Genomic DNA, 21,648 nt, shown 5'->3' with positions numbered 1-21,648 from the left:
TAGTATCCAAGAATATATAAATCTGGGGCTGGAGGGATGGTTCAATGGTTAAGGGCCCGTATCGCTCTGCAGAGGAACCAAGTTTGGTTCCCAGCACCCACATCAGGTTGCTCACAACTTTGTTATAACTCCAGGGCTGAAAGATCCTGTGCCCTCTTCTGGCCTCTGCAGACACCTGCACACATGTGCCCATGCAGACATGTGAACATACATATAGCTAAAAATAAAATATCTTTTTTTGGGGGGGGGGGGTGAGACCGGGTTTCTCTGTATAGCTTTGGAGCCTGTCCTGGAACTCGCTCTGTAGACCAGGCGTGTGCCACCACCGCCCAGCTAAAGTATCTTAAAAATATGTGTAAATCACTGGAATACCCACTAGGCTTAGGAGGAAGTTTACAGAACACGGCTCTTACTGTGTCTTTAAGACACTCAGCAATGTGTAGATGGTTATCGTTCAAAGGTGGAGATGATAACTCAGAAGTCACAGGGTGTGTGTAGGAAACTGTGAGTGACTGTCCCCAGAGTTCACCTTCTGCCAGCTCCTGAATCCCTATCCTTTTGCATTTGTCTTGAATCGAGTACTTTGGGGAAATGGTTACATTGTGTAGTCAATGTGACAATTTTTTTTTTTAATCTCAGCAAGATTTTGTGTGTTACTCAAGATGGATTCTGTGACCTTTTAGGTTTGTTGAAAGAGGAAAGTATATATAAGATCAGTTCCAGGGGCTGGAGAGATGACTCAGCTGTTAAGAGCACTGGCTGTTCTTCCAGATGACCTGGGTTCAATTCCCAGCACCTACATGGAGGCTCACAACTATCTATAACTCCAGTTCCAGGGGATCTGATGCCCTCACAGACATACAGGCCAAACACCAATTCACATGAAATAAAATAAAATAAACCAATAAATTATCAAAAAAGAACGGTTCAAATAATGCATCTGAATTACAGTAAGAAAGCATCTACTCTCAAGTCTGAAAGAAGACATCTTACCTAGTTGTGAATCCTCCCCAGATTCAAATCTACTTAAAGAGAATTTTTTTTTTTTATGGAAGCATCACATAGACCTGAGTGTGGTGGTATTCACCTATAATCCCAGAACCTGAGAGGCTGAGGCAGGAGGATCGATTGACTCAACTTCTAGTCCTGCCTGGGCTATGGAAGGCCAGTCAGATTGCATAGGGAGACCTTGTCAAAAATGACCTTGGCGTGGGAGCTGGAGACATGGTTCTTGCAGAGGATCTGAGTTTGGTTCCCAGAAGCCACATCAGGTGGCTCACAGCTACCTGGAACTGCAGTCTCAGGGCATCTGATGACCTTTGGCCTCCAGGGGCACCTGCACACACTTGGTGCACATTACCTCAGGAAAGCACAGGCACACGTAAATATTTTTTTTTTTTAATCTTGATGCAAGTGGAAACATTTCTCATTCCTCTTTAGTGCAATACCATGAAAACAACAGGCTGGCACACGAGCCTTTCCCTTTTTTCCATTTGTAACCCCCAGAATTGCATAATCAGGCAGGAATCAGGAAGTAAAAACAATCGCAAAATTAAACCAAGCGGCCTGTTTCCATAACTCCATCACGAGTTAAAAAAAAATTATTTAAAAAGATCAACACATCAGCAGGTTCATCACACTTAAGAATTCTTTCCACGGCAGAGTCAAAATGACAATCAAGTGAAGTCATTACTCAGACTTTTAACTCAGGGCTGTACTTGACATCTTTTTTAAAATGTGGCAGAAACAGAATATCCCAGGCTGGCCTCAAACTCTACCTCCCAAGTGCTGAGATGATGAGCCCCAAGCTCCGGGCTCGGCATCTCCCCTGTCCTTCACCGTGCACTGTAGCAGCGTCTGCACGTCAACCCTGCAAACCTTCCGTCCTGCAAGAGCAAAAACTCTGAGATCTGTCCAGCAGTGATTGCCCGCTCTCCTTCGCGGCTGGCACCTACCCTGCTGGTTTCTGTCATTGACCGCAGGCACCTTGCAGTTGGCATCGTGCGCCTTTTCCTTCTCTTAACATCCTCCGGGTTCATCCGCGTTCCTCCGTGAGGCCGGACGCTGTCCTTTCCCACCTGCCCTCTCTGGGTCTGTTCTATTCTGCACTCTCTTTTACGATCAAGCCTGGTGCTCCGAAAGTAAACGTTCTGAAGATCGTATCTATCCTAGCGCCCCAGCGTGTAATTAAGTTATGGAAAAAATGAATCAAAAGGCACATTCGGTTCTCTAAAATGCCCAGAAATCAGGAGAGATTTATAAAGTGACTGAACAGTGTAGAACTTCCTCATCTCAAAAAAAAACCCAGCTGTCAGGCCTGAGCAGCCTTTGGGTGGGCCCCCGAGAGTAAAGGCTTCCCGGTGCTTTCTGCACGGTGCTGGGCCTCCTCAACCGTTTCGGAAGCTCCTCGGCTCTGGCACCGGGCGCCCTCCCTTCTGCAGTCACTCTCTGAGCACTTCAGTTTGAGGTAGCCTCACTCCTGTTTGTGGAGAGCACGCCTCCCCTCCCTGTCATGGTAACAGCCTGGTCTCCCATCCTTCATCCCAGAGGGAAAAGTCCCAGCCTAATAGTAACAACGGTTTACAAGAAACAGGCTCCGTTCTTTTCTGGGCCTCCTGCTTGAAGCACATGATTCAACAGGACTCCCCGCCCCCGCCCCTGCCCCCCATGTATTTATTTATTTATTTATTTATTGTAAGGGATGGGCCCGTGTAGTATGGCACTCCGGTGGGGGCCAGAGGACAATCTCAGCTCTCTTCTTGTGGTCTCCCGGGTTCACTTACGAGTTTAGCTGCAAGCACTCTGACCCTGCTGAGCCATCTAGCTGACCCCGCAATGTGTTGAACGATGTGCAACCACCACTCCATTTATTTCTAGACTATCTCAGCACCCCCAAAAGAAGCCCCATGCCCAGGAGCAATTGCTCCTACTTTTCCCAGTCCCCCCCCCCCCCCCCCCCCCCCCCCCCCCCCGTGTTAAGCAACCACTAACATACCTTCTGTCTGTATAGATCGGCCTACCCTGAGCATTTAAATAGTAGAACGATAGGATGTATGTGTGTTAGTGCAGGTGCGCGCATACTGCAGTGTGTGTTTGGAGGTTAGGGTAGCTGTGTGGAGTATTCTCTCCTTCCACCACTGAAACTCGGGTCTTCAAGCCTCTCGACCAATTTTTTTTATTTTGTTTTATTCTTTGAGACACAGTCTCACTATGTAGCCCTGGCTGGCCTTCAACTCACCGAGACCCTCCTGCCTCTGCCTCCTGAGTGCTGGGATTAAAGGTGTGCGCCACCGCCACCATGCCTGGCCCCTTCACTACTTTGAAGTATACATTTCAGGGAAGTACACTGGCTTTGTTGTGTGGGCCAGGCCTCTTGCCCTCTTGCAGAAACTGTGTAGCCATTCAATAACCAATCCCCCGCCTTCTCCTCTTCTGGCTGTTCTTTCTGGCCGTGTAAGCGTGGTTGCTCTAGGTACCTGCCCTGAGTGCACTCTCATGGCATCTGCTCTTCTCCGAATGGCTTATTGCACTTAGCGGGTTGCCCTCCAGAACATCCCGTCTCTGTCACGCATGCTGTATGATGTGCCAGGGTTTCCTTCCTGCCCCTTCCATGGGGCTGAACATGCCTTTGAGTGGTTTCACTAGAGTTTGTCTCTCTGTGGTAAATGACAGGCATTTGAGTTGTTGCTACTTTTTGACTGCCCCTGAAGAACATTGCTGCGAACATTCAGTCTGTGCGGCTGTTTTCAGTTCTCTTGAGTCTGTGCTCCGGGCGGGGCATTTGACTCATATGATAACTCTGTGTTCAACTTCTCAAAGAATTGCGACCTGTTTTCAAAGCCACCCTCTCTCCAGGGAAGCATTGTATAAAGACTGCGATTTCTGCACATTGTTGCCGGCATGCTTGTGTTTTGTTTATGTTTGTTTGGTGGTGGTGGTGGGGGGGTGATGTTTTGACTTGAGTTTCTGGGTTTTTGTTTTGTTTTGTTTTGTTTTCAAACAAGGTCTCCTTTCATGCAGGTTAGCTTTGAACTGACCTTGGCTGTTGGATCTTCCAGCCTCTACCTTCCCATCACAGGCTTGGGCCACCAACCCAGGCTGCCAACACTTGTTAGTTTCTTTTTCTTGCCCAGGCTAGAACCTGCAGAACAATGTCAAACAGAAGCTTTGAGCTTGGGTACCTTTGCTCATCTCTCACCGTTAACTCTGATGTGCGCCAAGCATGTTTCGTAGACATCTTGTCTCAGACTGAGAAGCTTCCTTCTCTTCTTTAGGTATCTCTCTCCTAAAAGGGTGTGTTGTGCTTTTCCTGCATCTATTGAGATTGGGTCTTGTTGTCATTTATTCTGTTATTGGGTGTGTGCATGTGTGGGATATTTGTGTGTGAGTGTGTGTGTGTGTGTGTGTGTGTGTGTGTGTGGTCATATATATATACAAATATATATATAAAATTACATTCATCGGCTACTGCTTTCCACCTCTGCCCAGTGAGACTCAGTCCAGTTCTCCCCACTCTGAGCCCTTAAGGGTGGGTGGCACCTGACAGAACTTTGCACATCCACGTGTACACAGCAGCCCCCTGGGGTGACTGGTACCCGTGTAAATACTTATGACCCACAGTGTCATTTGAAATGGAGTCATTCCATTCTCTTGCTTTTGCAGGAAACAAAGGGCCGTCCTTTCGTGAGAGTCAGAAATGAGAGTGCCCCGAAGGGCCTGTCTCTGTGAAAGGTCAGCAGCCTGGTGGCCTTGAGCTGGCCCGCTCCGCCTCTGTGCCCGGCTGTGGCACTGGTTGCTCCAGTAGCAGAAGCCTCGGCAGCCATTCACTCTTAGGCAGCGACTCTGGGGAGTCATTAGCATTGCTCCTGAAGTAAGAGTCCAGGATCTCTCAAAAGAATAGTAGAAAAGGAAACGCTAGGGGATGCTGAGAGAGAAGGGGGGGGTGCATTGACAGAGGTGGGGAGCCCTTTGTGGGCTTGTGTAAGTGTGTAGAGCACACATGCCTTGACCTGATGGTAGTTTAGTGCGTCAGCCCTTCTCCCCTGACTACCTTCCAAATACGCGCGCGCACACACACACACACACAGAGAGAGAGAGAGAGAGAGAGAGAGAGAGAGAGAGCCAGACACAGCAAGGTAGACTCCCAAGTCTGGAAAATCTTTCTGCTGGGTCATCAGTTGCTTGCTTTGTAATGACAGGTTTAATGATTTTTTTTTTGGGGGGGGGGGGTTTCGAGACAGGGTTTCTCTGTGTAGCTTTGCGCCTTTTCCTGGAACTCACTTGGTAGCCCAGGCTGGCCTCGAACTCACAGAGATCCGCCTGCCTCTGCCTCCCGAGTGCTGGGATTAAAGGCATGCGCCACCACCTCCTGGCTAATTTTTTATAACTCTGAATTCCACGGGGACCACCTACCCAGAGGCCACACCCCACTGACCCATACAACCAAAGCCCGAAACCAAGCCTGAGAAGCCCGGGGCTGAGGAGCTGGGAGAGCTGCCTTCTGCTCTGGCCCAGTCTGACTTGCTGTATGTCTTTGGCCATGCTACTCACCCTCTCCATAACTCAGGGCTCCAAATTATAAAACAGGCCTGATGGTTCTTGTCTCCTAGCAATGTAGGGAGAACAAAGTAAATTATGGTCTTCAAGTGCTTATGCAGCCAGGAGACAGGGGGGCTCCAGAAATCCGGTGTTTTCCTCTTGCTTGGGTTGAGATGGTGAGGATTTTATGGGCTCTCTTATGCAAGTCCTTAGGAGGCATTTAATCAGAGAACAGACTGGGAGAAGGCGAGCCTGCTTACAAAAGAGAGGGCCTGCAAGAGTCTCCCTTCCATGGCTCCTTCCAGAAAGCCGGGCAGAATCTGCAGTGACTCCTGGCTGGCAGCCTGCAGCGGAGGTGGAGCTGATTAGGTGACTTGTTTTGCTAACTTTGGTATCCCTTTCCAGGCTGATCTTTTTCTGGGTCACTAGTTGGATGGGTCACAAGTTATGGGAGAAAAGACAACATCCCAGCTGCCGAAGGCTGGCAGCTGGACAGTCTATTGACCAGCCTGCCCTGGCAGCGGGTGAGGGGAGAACCGTGAGGAGGTGGGGAGCGGGGAGGAAGGAAGAGCATAGCCTTTTTATTACTACTGTAGGTCGCTATTAAACCATGATTGGCCAGATCAGGTCCCTGTGGGCCTGCCTTCTGTGAGACAAGGTAGACAGCAAGTTTCAGCTTCCCAGTCTGTCTCCCCCGTGGTCCTGGAGTATCAGGTGCTGAAGAATGGACTCTGGGTTTCTTGTCTTCATCAGAGTGCCTGGGGTTGGGCTTTGAACACTGTATTTGTCTCCTGATGCTGCTGTCCAAATTGCATCAAACTCAGTAGCCTAACACATATTACATTTCTAAGGCCAGAAATCCAAAGTGGTCTTACCAGCCAAGAGTCAAGGTGTCTGCTTGGCTGTGTTTCTTCTCGGGGCTCCGAAGGGCATCCATCTTGCTTTTCTAGCTTCCGGAAGCTATCACATTCTTGGGGTCCCTTCCTCTATCCTCCGAATACAAGGATTCTTCCCTGACTTGGGGCCTCCTGCCTTGGCCATGTGATGAGTCACGATGAGGTTTGGCCACAGCCTGTTCTATCCTTTGTTCTCCGTCCAGTATTTCTTCCCTGTACTTCTTCTTCTTCTCGAACTTTCTGTTTTGCTTTGTTTTCACCTGTGTGGGTCTCAGTGTAACTCCAGGCCAGCCTCGAAGTGATGTTCCTCCTTCCCGAGATTACAGGCGTTTGTCCCCACGCTCAGCTTCCTTCTTAGTCCCTCCAAGGGACTTCCTGGGGATGGGAGATCATTTCAGGGCAAGAGCCTCAGGATTAAGTCCATAGATTCTTAGTCTTAGGAACTTTTCCCTAGAAGAAAGAAGCATCTGAGTATGGGGACTGTGGACACTGGAAAGGCAAACCGTTCAGGAGTGTGAAGAAGAGGAACCCAGTGTGTGGGGGCTGTAAGAGACACAAGAATGAAGGCATAAACGGCTCACACGCTGGTGTGACCTAGGCGTCTACTTGACAGCATTCCCCTTCTCCTTGACTGCAAGGGTGACGTCACCAAAGCACCACCGCGCTTCCCATGCCTGCATGCTCTTATTTTTAGTTTGGGGTATTTTCTATTGTTTGAAGGTTGCCTTGCAACCCGTTTGCCTGGAGGCTTTAAACAATATAGAGTTTCTTCGGGGAGCAGCAACAGTAACCAAGTAGCCAAGAGAGACCGAATATAAACTTTTAAGTCCTATTTTCTCAGCGTTTGTACATCAGTGATGGCTTAAACAGCCCCCAGCTCGCCTCTCCTGGGGGAGGGCCGAAGGGTGGCTGGTGGAACACTGTGCGTTCTTATCGTCTGTACTAGCGCGGGGACAAGCACCAGGGTAGAAAAACAAAACATCTGCTATTAATACACCCCAGTCCTCCAGCACATGGACTGGATTTGATTATTTGTGAAAGGGAGAGATGCCCCCCTCTGACCTTCCAGAGCTCTCCTGCCAGCCGAGACAGAGCTGCCAGAGGCGGTACCCGCCGTGATATGAAGGGGATGGGAACCAGGGCCTAGCTTTGGACAGAAAGAGGAGCCTTCAGGCTTCTCCCAAGAGAAGTGGTTTGCCGGGCTTGATGTGTCTGAAGCTGTGAAGCGTCATTCAGAATTAAGAAAGAAGAGAAGAAAAAATAAATAAATAAATAAATAAAGACAGCCTCTGGCAGAAAGCCAGACAGGGAAGAGCCAGAGAACCCCACCTCCCCAGCAGACAGGCATCACCACGGCCATGTTTGTGTCCAGCTCCAGGAACCAGAGACCCAGGCAGCCTCACCAGGATCCTCAACCGAACCACTTCCTTGGCAGTGAGCAAGGCCAAAAAGAGGAGTGAGCTGGTCAAGAATGCTGTGCAGAACAGATGCAAAGTCCCCTCAGCCCTCACTCCTCCCAGTGACAGCGTCCAGGTTGGCGAGGGTTGCCAAGATGACTGGTTAATGATACGCCTTCAGCTGGCACAGAGCCGGAGGGAAGGGATCCGGTGTGGGGGCAGGAACACACGCACCTCGTCCCGTCCTCCCTTCTGTGACACCACAGAAGTTCGTTCCACGGTGCCCTAACTGCCTAAAGCAGTCTCTGCTTGTCACCCGCCAGAGTCAGACTGCCGCCTCAGGCTCAGAGAACATTTGACCAGCCAGGAGCCCCGGGCAGACACTAGAAGAACAGGGCAGTGCTAGCCGGGCCCAGCCCTCTCCAAGAGCAAACAGGACGAAGGTCGCTGTACTCACAGCCGCCTCTCCCATCCTGCCTGGCTCCGGTGCCACACGCCTCAGGTTGCCCCGGCATTGCCACACCAGGTGGAAACGTTGCCTGTTGCTTGCCCCAGATCTCATCATTCCCCAGTGGGACACGGTGCCATCCTGGTGGAAGCAATGGCGTCCAATCATCTTAAAACGGGAAAGCCATCCTGTCTGGACACGTGTAGTTGGGGAGCCACACTTACGTGGGAGTATGTACGAGAGGGGGGAGTTTTTAAGGAAAGCCTGTGCTCTGGCCTGCCAGCAAAAGTAGCTCTCTGTGGGAACAGGGCTGGCTGGGCACTCTTGAACTGAGTGACAGTCTTCTATTGCCATCCAAGCTTGGATTTGTCTCTCTTCCCGCAGGTCCAAGTATCCACTGGGCCTCTCCTTGAGAATTCAAATAAGTTGGAGGCCACAGCGTTTGCCAGGAGTAGGCAGGCCTGGCACTAGTTAGCCGGAGACGGAGCAAGAGAAAGCAGGCTTTGGCATTATGAATCGCCGAGGTCCTGGCCCACAGCCTTCTCGCTGGGATGGGGTGGGTATAGGGCGAGCTGTTGCTTTTTCTCGTTTGTCTGAGGATGGCCTTCAGCCCCTGAAATGGTGGGCATCTGGCCATGAGTACTCACCAGAGACTACACAGAGCACACCATGTGAATTCTCACTTTGTTTGGTTGTGGTGGTGGTGGTGGTTTTGGGTTTTTTTGTGTGTGTTTTGGGGGACAGGGTCTCATGGAGCCCAGGCTGGCCTCAAACTCACTATGTAGCGCCCAGGTTGACCTTGAACTCCTGGTCCTCCTGTCTCCATCTCCCAAGTGTTGGAATTACGGATGTGTCCCATCATGCGGAGGGTGTCACCTTGTTTAACTTCCCCCGGGTGCCTATGAGTTAGGCACAGCACTGACCCACTCACTAGTGAGGACGGAGGCGGCTCAGAGAAGTTCATCAGTTGTATGTGCGCGCGCATACACACTGGTGACTGTGACTTGGCCCCCTACTCTGCGAGGTCAGGGGGGAAGAATTGGAGGACAAGTCTCTCTGTGGACCATGGTCCTGCACAAGCTTCTTAGAAGCTACGACTCCTGATTTCCTGATTTACGCTGCTCGAAGCTATCTTAGGAAGTTGTTTAGTTTCTGAGGTGATAGATGAGGGCTGGGTCTCCTGTTTGCAGAGCATAGGTTGGAGGATAAGTCAGGACAGTTTCTCTCCTCTGGTCCCCCATGGGCTCCAAAGGCCGACTGCTGGGGCCGTGTTTACATCATCATTTTGAAGGCACTGGTACCAGCACAGCCGCTGGAAGCTCCCCCTTCCTCCAGCCACCCTCCCCGTGGAGAGGAGCCAGATGGGAGCGTTTCCCATCCATTTCCCTTGACACAACCAGTACCCACTAGAAACCCAAGACCCGGTTGAAGCCTGGCTAAGGCATGTTTCTGTAGACACAGACACCTTCTGTGGCCACACCACCTCAGGCACAGGGGTGCTGTGCATCTGTGATCACACACACACACACACACACACACACACACACACACACACACACGGAGCCCGCTGGCTGAAACACTTACTCTCCAGATTGGGATGGGCACAGCAGCTTGATGGGAGAGTGGGAGAGGATGCCTGGGGCTGGAGCATTTGTGTTCAGGGCTTCTTCTTTAAAAGTCTCTTAGAGATGGGGAGAGGGGTGGGATGGCTTCAGTGTTTCTACAGATGGAGAAGAGCCTCCCTCATGTGCAGCTCTGAAAGGGTAGTTCAGCACCTCATCCCTGACAGTGTGCCACCAGCTGACTGCCCCAGAGCCACTTAGGGTGCGCTTGTCCCTTCTATGGAGGACCCTGGTTCCCCTAGCTGTCCCCAGGAGCCACAAGACCACAGTCTAATGCCCCAGCTGTCAGCCTCACCCACACTGCTCCTGAATTATCCTCACTGGCCGTGGGCCCCAGCTCTCCCGTCCCTGTGCCCCGACATCCTCTGGTTAATAAGCAGCTCAAATAAAGACACCGAGGTCTCTTTGGAGAGGCAGAGAAAGTCTGCAGTTCCCTGAGTGCAGGCCAGGGAGCCCTGGACTCAGCCCAGGATCTGGGGGGCCCGTTTGTGTTCTCTGTCCTTTGTAGCCTTCCTTGTGGGCTACAGAGGATCCCCACCCAAAAGCCACAGTAGACAGCTAGGTGAGGCAGTGAGGTAGTTATTAATCATGGGAGGCATGCTGAAGCCTGAGGTCCCTTCCTGGAAGAGCCTTAGCTCTCCTTTCCGAGAGACCAGATCCACGAGGTCCCTCACTCCCCGCCCCTCCAGGCCCTGGAAACCATCCTGGTGGCTGTCTTCCCGCTCCCACCCATCTCCTGCACTGTGTAACCCCAGGACTTTTGGGGATGACCTTGCGATGTCCCCACAGAAGGAAGCCCTGGAACTGTGTGTCAGACAACCTCCTCGTCACCTCTTGGTCTACATCCAACACCGTAAGGAGGGTTGGAGCCCCTCCTAGGACTTGCCCATTTTCAAGGTCGTGGTCACCTTTGACACTGCCTACAGGGATCCCCGTTGCCAGCGGGACTGTTTTTTGAAGCCCAGCAACATGACAGGTTGAACTTGAGCTCTCTAGACAAATGTTTCTCACTTAATCCTCCCTGGGTTGGCCTCAGGTGGCTTTAGCCAAATTTATCTATCGGACACCACTAGAGCCTGGAGGAAACATTGCCTTTGTTCCAGGCATTGTGTTTGGATGTGGGAGTCCAGGGTAAACAAGGTGAAGTCCCTGTCCTTGAGGACAGGCTACCGGAGAAATAGTATAAAGCAGAGGACCCAGCTGGGCGGTGGTGGCGCACGCCTTTAATCCCAGCACTCGGGAGGCAGAGCCAGGCGGATCTCTGTGAGTTCGAGGCCAGCCTGGGCTACAGAGCGAGCTCCAGGACAGGTACCAAAACTACACAGAGAAACCCTGTCTCGGGGAAAAACAAAAACAACCAAAAAAAAAAAAAAAAAAAAAACAGAGGACCCACTCCTTCCTTCCAGACACCACTGTCTACCCCTGCTCTCCACATCCCTCCTCGCCACTGCCACTTGTAATTTCTTTTCTTTTTTTTCCTCCCGGAGCTGAGGACCGAACCCAGGGCCTTGTGCTTGCTAGGCAAGCGCTCTACCACTGAGCTAAATCCCCAGCCCCACCACTTGTAATTTCTAGACTAGTTGCAAATCCACAAGAGAGGGTTATTGGAGTCAGAGTGGTAACTCAGGCCTGGAAACCCAGCACTGTGGAGGCTGAGGAAGGAAAGCCATGAGTTCAAGGCCAGCCTGGGCTAGAGAGCAGAGACAGTGAGTCCTCACTGCAAAATTGAATAGAAAGAGGCTGGCAAGATGTTCCACAGGTAGACAGACACCTGCTGCCAAGCCTGGTGTCCCGAGTTTGACTCCCCCGGGCCCACAGGCTGGAAGGAGAGAACCGACTCCCAAAAGCTGTCTTCTCTCTCCATTCACGCTCTGTGGCATATGCACATCCAAACACATCCACAAGAAACTAAAAAGGAGGAGGAGGAGGAGGAAGAAGAAGAAGATGGAGGAGGAGGGCTGGGGAGATGGCTCAGTGTTAAGAGCACTGGCTGCTCTTCCAGAGGACCCAGGCTAGATTCCCAGCACCCACATGGTGACTCACAACCATCTGTAACTCCAGTAACAAGGGGATCCAACACATGTCTTCTAAGCTCCACACATGCACCGTGGCCCATGCGTGGACATAAACACATGTACAAGTGAATGTAATAAGAAAAAAAAATTACAGGCCTGGATTTGATACCCCACACTGCATAAACTGGATGTGGTAGCCCATACCTAAAATCCCAGCACTCAGGAGATAACGGCAGGGAGGTCAGGAGTTCAAGATCTTTCTCAGCTACATATCTCAAGGCAGAGGCCAACGTAGGATATGTAAGGCATTGTCTATAAATATATAAATAAATTTTATAAGAATAGGGTTGTGACTCAGTAGTGCAGCACTGACCTCCAATGCATGAGGCTCTGAATCCCATCCCAGCACCACAAATGGATGGATGGATACATAGATACATAGATAGATAGATAGATAGATACATACATGCATAGATACATAGATAGACCAACAAACAGAAAGATGATAGATAGCCATATAGATGATAGATAGATGGACAGACAGACAGATAATAGATAAGTTGATAGCTATTAAAGCTCCCAGACTCATAGCAAGAGCTCAAAAAGGGCAGTCTCTGGGAAGCCTTGAAGCCTAAAGACTCTGAAACTCCAGGAAGGCAGAGGGAACCGGGAAAGAAGCAAGCATGCCCTTTATTAGCGAGGGCCCCTGTTCTCTCCCTTAATCCCGGAGGCTTGACCTCCCTGGTTTGGTTCACGTTCTCCCAGAGAAGAGTGTTCCCTGATAAAATGTCCCCTCCCTTGGTCCTCTGTGCCTCTTTATGGAGCACCAGGAGGCACAGGGGCTGTCCACACTTAAGCCTCACCTGCCCGAGATGGGCATTCCGCTGCCCTAATCACTCTCCACAGCTCACCCACCCAATCCCGACCCCTCCCACCCCACCCCCTAACCCCCCCCCATCTCGAGTTCTGTTCCCTCAGCTCTTTAATCAAATTAAGGGAAAGGAGAGGGTTTAGATAGGGTTGCTAAATATATTTCTGTTTAGGGGATAGGGGAAAAAAAAGAAGAGCTGGAGAGGAAGGAGAGTGTGAAATTCCTTAATGGAATGTGTCCTGAGCCTCCTTTCCCTAGAGTGAGCCCGCCCGGATCACCTCTCTGTGGTAAAGTGCTTGTACGGACATTATCTCCTGGAGATATGGCCGGTGGCATTGCGCCCACCCAGGGAAAGGTCTGCTGAGGCCATCGGACCCTGTGAGCTGGTCTGACCCTGGTCTATATATTTCACAGGACACCCTGGCCCCACGGGGGTGACTGGGCTTTCTGTAGAGTGTGACACCAGCAGAGAAATTGTTCACAGTTGGAGGGCACAGTTCACTGGGTGCGCTCTCCACATCGGGGCTTTAGGAAACTTTTTTTTTTTTCTTTGCTATTTCAAATGCACTGAAGTTTAAAGAGGAAAAGAAAGGCCACCATGATTTACTTGAAGGCTCTGACAATCTTTCAAGGTTGGACCTTTAACTGTCTGTGAAATGCCTGTATATGCTTATTGGAAAGTGGGTTCAGACACACACCGACTATATATTTATTTTATATTTACCTCATGACTTTAGTGTTTCAGTTCACCAACGTTTCTTCAGAAATACCTCTAATTTCTTTTTACATTGATTTGGGGGCGGGTGGGTATACGTGGAGAGCCACGATGAATATGTAAAGGTCAGAGAACACTCTGAGGGAGTCAGGTCTCCTCTTCCACCATGAGGGGCCAGGGTGTCAAACTCAAGCCTGGTAGCAAGTATTTTCATCTGCTGATCCGCTTTGCCAGGCCCCGGAAATCATTTCTAAAAACAACATAATTTGGGAGCCGGGCGGTGGTGGCGCACACCTTGAATCCCAGCCCTCGGGAAGCAGAGGCAGGCGGATCCTTGTGAGTTCGAGGCCAGCCTGGTCTACAGAGTGAGCTCCAGGACAGGCACTAAAAACTACACAGAGAAAACCTGTCTCGAAAAACCAAAACCAAAACAAAACAAAAAAAAAACATAATTTGGATTTGTTGTTTATTTAAAAAGGTATATCAGCCGGGCGGTGGTGGCTCACGCCTTTAATCCCAGCACTTGGGAGGCAGAGCCAGGCGGATCTCTGTGAGTTCGAGGCCAGCCTGGACTACCAAGTGAGTTCCAGGAAAGGCGCAAAGCTACACAGAGAAACCCTGTCTTGAAAAACCAAAAAAAAAAAAAAAAAGGTATATCAACAACTATTGCTTATACACAATCTAGTCTCAGAAGCCAGGGACTCTAAGGATGTCGGGTACCATGTGACATTAATTCTTGTAGTGACTCATGTTACAGGTAAGGCTGGCGAGGCCCAGTGAGGTGAAAGAACGTGGCCTTAGTCCCTAGGATCCTGCAACCTGGGCACAAACATTAGTTTTGTTTTGCTTCCCCCCCCCCACACCGTGCTGGGAATGGAACCCAGGACCTCATGCATGTCGGGTCGGCATGGAGCTGTGTCCCCCAGCTTCTGGTGGCCTTTTTTAACATCTAAGTAAAGTTCTCCATGAATCAATCTGTCATGGTGAGTAATTCTCCTTCCGTTGGCCATCCAAGGACCCACCCCACCCCATCCCCCGCTATTAAGATTATCTTTGCTCTGAGCCACCTCGGTTCACATCTCTTACTATTTCTTCACAGAATCATTTCCTAGAAGTGAAATGACTGAATCATCCTCCTTACGTATCACCAAGTGGCTTTCCAGAAAGCCAAAGCTCTCCCACTCCTGCTTGCGGAGGAGATGGCCCTCTTGAGAAGCACGCCCGCCCGTTTGGTAGGTGGAAGCTCTCTCCTTCTGCCGTCATTTGCATTTCCTTGATCACTGGTGAAGCTGAACTTGCCTTTGCACGCTCGTGAGTCAGTCGTGTGTCCACGAGGACTTGCCACAGGGCAGCTTTGTCACTCTTGCCTGGCCCTCCCTCTTCCCAGTCTGCACCCGGTTGCTCCAGGGAGGCCTCCCTGAGGAGAATCTGTTTGCACATTCGCTCCACCCTGCAAAACTTTGGTCGTCCGTCATATGGACTCGCGCCACTGTTTAGATGCCTATTTCCCCCTTCCCTCAGCCACACCTACCTCACTTTGGGCTCCTAAAACACTGCCACACCTCAGAGACCAAAAGGTCAGAGTGCAAGATTTCCCCTCGACCTAATCGGCCATCTCGGGCGTTCTAGAGGGAGGATCTCTCTCTACAGGAAGTAACCAGGCTAGAGCCAGCAGGCCGGTGCCCTTGGCTTTCTCTTCCCAGGAAACTTAAATTCCTCTTGCTCTCTGGGGAGTTGAGAGAGCAGTGAGGCCAAAGAAAGGACCTCAGTTTCTCATGAGCCTGTGGCCTCAGCTGCCCGGCCTCCCTTCTGAGGTTCTGATGGGCTCTCCTGATCTTTCAAGAGGCCTGTCTTCCTTGGCACTAATGGGGCATGTGCCATCGTCTCCCTTGGGTGGGTGAGCCCCTTCCTCTGGCTGGAGCACAGTGGGTACAGAGGTTGCCACCCAGAGCTGGGTGAGGCAGGTGCTGACATTCTCGGGGTCCAGAAGAACATCGGCAGGGATCCCCGCTCCAGGCTCCAGCTGCATGTCTGGCAGTGTGTCCCTGTGGGTGCGGCTCCTATGCGCCGTCACCCAATCCTGCCTGCTGCACCTGGGATAGCTAGCCTCAAGATTGGACAATATGACCTCCTCAACCTCTGTGGGCTACCAGAGGAAGCCACATTCTGACCTCAGAAAGCCACACAGGGCAAATGGGTGGTCACAGGGCACCGTGTGATGCAGACCAGGGAACTCTGGCCAACCCAAGGTGGCTTCTCCAGCTGGAGCCTGAAGGCAAGGATGTAGGACGTGAAGGGGGCATTCGGGACCAGATGTCCTCACACGGCCAAGAACAGAGTCCCAAAGATGGAAATGCAACCGCCGCGGGCAGGGATCGCTGGATCCTTTGGGCTACTAAAGAACATATGTCCAAGGGGCCAGAGATGAGCAGGAACCGACTAGACAGATGGACCAGGCAGAGATGGGAGGTCAGGAGTTACGGCAAACCATGGGCTTATGCAATCGTGGGGGTTGGCTGGGAAAATCCCATCCACAGGCTAGCTCGGAAGCTCCCAGAAGCTGCATCACAGGTAAAATGTCTTCTACAGGGAAGCCTTGGCTGGATGTCAGATTATCTAGAATAAACTCCTTAAAGTCAAGTGCTTCTAGACATTAATCATCTACAAAATATAACAGCACAGCAAGAGCAGAGCCGCAGTTGGAGGCTAACTCGGACTATGGAAATCTTGGAAGGGAGCGGGGGGAGGAAGAAGGAAAGAAAATTTTACATAAAGAAAGTTGGAGCCGGGCGGCAGTGGCGCACACCTTTGATCCCAGCACTCGGGAGGCAGAGCCAGGCGGATCTCTGTGAGTTCGAGGCCAGCCTGGGCTACAGAGTGAGTTCCAGGACAGGCTCCAAAGCTACACAGAGAAACCCTGTCTCAGGAGAGGGGGTAGGGGGGAGGTGAGGAGATTGGTAGTAAGGACACAACAGGTAAGGCAAATGCAGAGTCCGAGGAAGCCCAGCGACAAGCCAGGACAGGAAGACAGGACACAATTGAAGAGAGCCACACAGGACAAAGCCGCATAGACGTAAATGGAGGTCATTTTAGTATCCGTTTCCACTTTGATTTCTATGATAGGTACTTTTTTTTTTTAAATAGAGGTGAAGCTGTAGGATGTGAATAGGATAAATCAGGGAAGGAAACCCAGTCCGTGGGCTAGAACTGTACAGTGCAGTCACCCTGTTGTAACCTTTCCGTATTCCCACAGTGCTTGCCTGCCTGACATGCTCAGAGCCAGGTTTGATACCCCCCCACCCCCAGCATCATGGAAATATGCACACTGGTATATAACTGTCACCCCGGCAATCTGGAGATACAGGCTGGAGGAGAATCCGCAGTTCAAGGTCATCCTGAGCTACACAAAATAATAGCATCCAACTCTCCAGCTGAATGTCTCTTTGTTTTAACCTTGGGGGAGCCAGGGAAGAAAACAGGTTCGTCATAAATTTCTTTTGGGGTGACACCTCCTTTTCCCAAGGCTGATTCAGGACAGGTCAGTTTGTTGACAGGTCCCTGCCTGCCCTTGTTTCCAGCAGAAGCAGCCTGAGACTTCTTAGACTGAGAGGGAAGGCTGAGGTTTCTAGAACTTCCCTTCTTCTCCTCCTCCTCCTCCGTTCTATCCATCACTGAAATTATAAGTTAAAGTTCCAGAGGAAGAAGAGTAATGGCTGGCATTCATTCTCTGTGGCTCCTTCCGTGCCTGCCTCCATTCCAGTAAGCCCCGGTGCACCCCAGAATACTCATATGTCGAATCCCTGGATCAATGGGATGAAGCAGGTAGAGGCTGGGAGGCTGCAGGCGCTGGCCTGACCCCAGCAGAAGATGAGTCAGGAGCACCAGACCAGGCCTAGCAATGAGCCGGCTTGCCTATCCGTGGAGACACTGGAAAGTAAAGGGTCTCCAACCTCCTGGTCTGACATGACGCAAAGGGGCAGTCCGACCCTGTCCTGTGACTTGGAGCATTGTATGACCCTGTCTAGACCTTTCCCTGGAAGAGTGGGACACTGACCGACTCAGAGTCACAGGCGACCCCAACGCTCAAAACAAAACAAAACAACAAAACCCACCACCAACAAAACCCACCACCAACAAAACCCACCACCAACAAAACCCACCACCAACAAAACCCACCACCAACAAAACCAAGAGGAAGTTTCCACAAAAGATCTGGATTCTGTGCACCTGCTCCTGGCAGTTTCATCCCTCCAGTGGCCCCAAGAACAGAATGACAGAATGAGGTCGATGACTCCTCCTGACAGTCAAATCTCCCTCTCCCTCCCGGGGAGAAAGAGGAGGAAAATCCAAGGGGAAAAAAAAAAAAGTGGCAATACTTCTCAGTTCTAGGGAGGTGAGAACGGCCGCACAGAGTTGGGGGTGGTTCAGACACGGCCATTCTACCCTGAGTCTGAGCCCGACTCTATCTAGAAACAGCCTGACAAGGCTGACCAAACGGGACGAGCAGGGTGGGGCTGCCGGGCCCAGGCCACCCTAAGGAGTCCGAGCTGAATTGCCGCAAAAAAATGAGCTCACCCAGGTGGTGGGGGTAAAGGTTAGGGGCAAGGCTTACAGCCAAGGGTGGAGTGCCGTGGTAGAGACTGAAACGTCAAGGCCTGGTGGCTCAGGCGTGTAATCCCAGCTGCTTAGAGGCTGAGCCGGAGGGACCGCAAGTGTAAGGTTAGCCTGGGCAACTTTGTGAGGCCCTGTCTCCAAACGTTAAAAGACGGGATTGGGCTGGGGCTCAGTGCGAGAGCAGTTGTCTAAGATGTGTGAGAACTAAGGTTCAGTATCCAGTAATAAAAAAAAAATATATTAAATACATACACACACACATACATGGAACATCTGATCTAGCCATCCCATTACTGCGTGTCTGGACAGGGAACCCTAAAGAATTGCAAGCTGTCTTGGAGAGGTGTCTGCTCTGCCCTGTTCACTATAGCACTGTTCACAGTAACTCAGAGGCGAGGCAGTGTAAATGCCCATCAACAGGTGAATGGTCCAAGAACAGACACAGGAGATTCCCTCAGGTACCGCAGGAAAGGGTGAAGCTGATTCTATTAGCCACTTTTGGGGGGATGGTGCTGAGGGTGAAACCCAGAGCCATACCCCCCAGCTTTTCATTATCTTACGTTTTTCTTTTGTTTTCTTGGTTTTTGTTTTTGGTTTTTTTCAAGACAGGGTTTCTCTGTGTAGTTTTGGTGCCTGTCCTGGAACTCACTCTGTAGACCAGGCTGGCCTCGAACTCACAGAGATCCGCCGGCCTCTGCCTCCCGGGTGCTGGGTGCTGGGATTAAAGGCGTGCGCCACCACTGCCCAGCTCTTAGTTATGTATGTATATATGTTTATATTTTGAGATAGAGTCTCTCTATGTAGCGCAGGCTGTCCTTGAACTCCTTGTGTAGACCAGGCTAGCCTCAAAGTCACAGAGGTTTGCCTGCCTCTGCCTCCCTAGCACTGAAATTAAAGGTATATACCACCGTACCAGGTTTAAAAGATTTATTTGTACCTATTTTGTGGGGGGTGGGGGGACTTTTCAGTAGTCAGCTCTCTTCCCACCCTGTCTTTGAGGCACACTCTCTTGTTATTTCGGGTGCTAGCCTGCATACTCCAGCTTTCTCATACTCCTGTCTTGTCTCACTTTAAGAGTGCTGTTATTAAAGACACAAGCTACCACATCTGGCTCTTTGCGCAGGCTCCGGGGTGTCGCTCGAACTGAGGTGGGCCCTGGGGGTTGCTCCGCATGTGTTTTTTGCTGTTTGTTTGGAGTTGTTTTGTTTTCATCCCCGAGCGCTCTCACTATATCCACATGGTTTAAGTAGATTCGCTGGAGATCATACTGTCAATCCAGCAATTGTAACTCTATTTCTCTAGCTTCCAAAAGGTGACAGTTTGACATTAAACCACGCAGCTGAGGAACAGGCAAATCATAAGATCAAACACCCCTTTGTGTAAGGGGGATGTCCTCTCTTGAGGCTCTCATTAGCTCTTTCTTGTTCTGATGCACAAAGCCTTCCCCCTTTCCACACTTGCTTTCTGGTTGACATTTAGCTGTCTGCGGCTGTATTTCTTCGGATCCCTTGTACTTAGGGCCCCTGATCTGGGGTCTGGAGGAGGTGGGCCTCTCCTTTCTTGGATTTCGACCAGTTTCTCATTAAGGTATTGTGCCTGCGTACAATGGGCTTCGTGATCACACCTTGATGCACTTCCCTTTTCGTGTGCACACGGACCTAGCTGGGCATTCATCATTGCCTCTTTTCCATTGTCCCCAGAGAGGGAGGTAATCAAACGCTCGACTTTAAACCTTGGGTGAGCCAAGGTCAGTAAGATGTGTGGCATTGAGATGCCACCCCACGAAGGAAAATGACTCCGTGGCGGCTCACCTTGTTTGGGGCTTTGTTTGCGTTGCTGGGCCGTCGCAATGGAAAACGAGTAAAAATAAAAATCCCAGGGCCCTTTTTGGCCAGCGCTTGGGAAGTTAATCCCGTTGTCCTGGCCAAATGCCAGTTCAGGTCCCTGCATTCTGTGGCCTCTTCTTGCAGTTCGCTGGGGATGTCACTCGCCCCTTTCCCATCCCCACCCCCTAGCTGTGACTGGAACAGCTGTCCCTGCCCCACCCAGCAAGAGGCTGCATGCATTTCAGCAGGATTCAAGGGGCCCTCTCTCCTTGGCCGGCTCTGAGGGGAGGGACGGACCTGGGATCAGAAAACTGCTGTTTGCTGCAGAGGAGATCTGTGTACAGCCTTTCACACGCCAGAGAGTCACTGGCTTCTGTCGTAAAAGTGGTTTTCAGAAATTGCTAATGTCTTCCCAGAACTCTGCAGAGAATCCCTCCATTTGTTTCGGGCAGATTTAAAATGTTTTTGTATCTAAAGTACTTCAAATTTATCTCCCCTCAGCACCAGCATGCTGCTATTCCTTCTCCTAATTGCTTCCCCTAAAGCTTAGCACTCTTTCCTCTACAAGATTTAGAGCGTTTTGTGATAAGAGGAATGGATCCGTACAAATTCCATACAAATAATCCTCGCGTCTTCCCGACAGTGGAACAGCCGTGGATGAATAGTGAATAGAGAAATATTTTTCTCTCTAAAAAATATTTACTTTTTTATTTCATGTGTGTGAATTTTTGCTGGCATGTATGTCTGTGTACCCCACACGGGCTTGGTGCCTGCAGAGGCCAGAAGAGGACATGGGATCCCCTGGAACTGAAATTAAAGGTGGATGTAAGTCACCATGGGGGTGCTGGGAATTGAACCCGGGTCCTCTGCAAAGAGCAGTAAGTGCTCTTAGCCATTGAGCATCTCTCTCTGCAGCACCAGCCCTCCTCCCAGTTTTAAAACAGGGTCTCACTCTGTAGCCCAGGATGGCTCAGAACCCAGTGAGTAGTAACCTAGGCTGGCCTCAAGCTCACTACAGCCATCCTGCCTCGAGTCCCTTTGAGCGTGTGACTGCAAGTGTGTACCACACCACCACTCTTGGCTCTTGTAAAGTGCGTGACTTCAACAAATGGCTGCCCCTCTGGGAACTAGTTACCAGACAATCACTGGTTACCAGAAATGACAATAGCACCTGACAGACAGGCTTGTCCTAAGGACGGAAGGAGGCAACATGATCCCCGAGCACACTGCATGCATGGCAAGTTTCTCAAAGACAGCTCTGTCTTCCATTTTTTTTTTTTTTCTGTCTTCCATTTTTTTCCTTCTCCCTTCTGATCTGAATTAGCCTGATTTTATGTGTGTGTAGTATTTTTTTTTTCCTTTTTTGGTTTTTTTTTTTCGAGACAGGGTTTCTCTGTGTAACATTGGTGCCTGTCCTGGATCTCGCCCTGTAGACCAGGCTGGCCTTGAACTCACAGGGATCCGCCTGGCTCTGCCTCCCGAGTGCTGGGATCAAAGGCGTGCGCCGCCGCCAACGCCGCCGCCGCCGCCGCCGCCGCCGCCGCCGCCACCACCACCACCACCACCACCACCACCACCACCACCACCACCACCACCCTCACCACCCTGAGGTGGTGCATGCTTGTCATCCCAGCCCCGGGGAGATGGAAGCTAGGGGACCAGAAGTTAAGGGTTATCCTCAACTACATAGCAAATTCAAGGCCAAC

General features: G+C 50.8%; 1 protein-coding gene across 2 annotated transcripts in view; it reads left to right on the top strand.

The window, feature by feature from the left end:
- The window catches only part of Ift81 (intraflagellar transport 81), a 206,187-nt gene that overhangs the window by 175,144 nt on the left and 9,395 nt on the right, over positions 1 to 21,648 (top strand). The window contains exon 19 of one of the 2 annotated variants that reach the window (XR_008222034.1): positions 14,602 to 14,734. The exons of the other annotated variant lie outside the window; for it this stretch is intronic. The gene's annotated coding sequence lies outside the window, so the exon portion shown is untranslated. The remainder of the gene's footprint in view (positions 1 to 14,601; positions 14,735 to 21,648) is intronic. 2 annotated transcript variants of the gene reach the window in all.

The sequence above is a fragment of the Peromyscus californicus genome, unplaced genomic scaffold (assembly GCF_007827085.1).
Source record: "Peromyscus californicus insignis strain IS unplaced genomic scaffold, ASM782708v3 Scaffold_2__1_contigs__length_46816999, whole genome shotgun sequence".
Taxonomy (NCBI): domain Eukaryota; kingdom Metazoa; phylum Chordata; class Mammalia; order Rodentia; family Cricetidae; genus Peromyscus; species Peromyscus californicus.
Note: the sequence above shows the minus strand (reverse complement) of the source record. Positions and strands in the feature narration are given on the sequence as shown.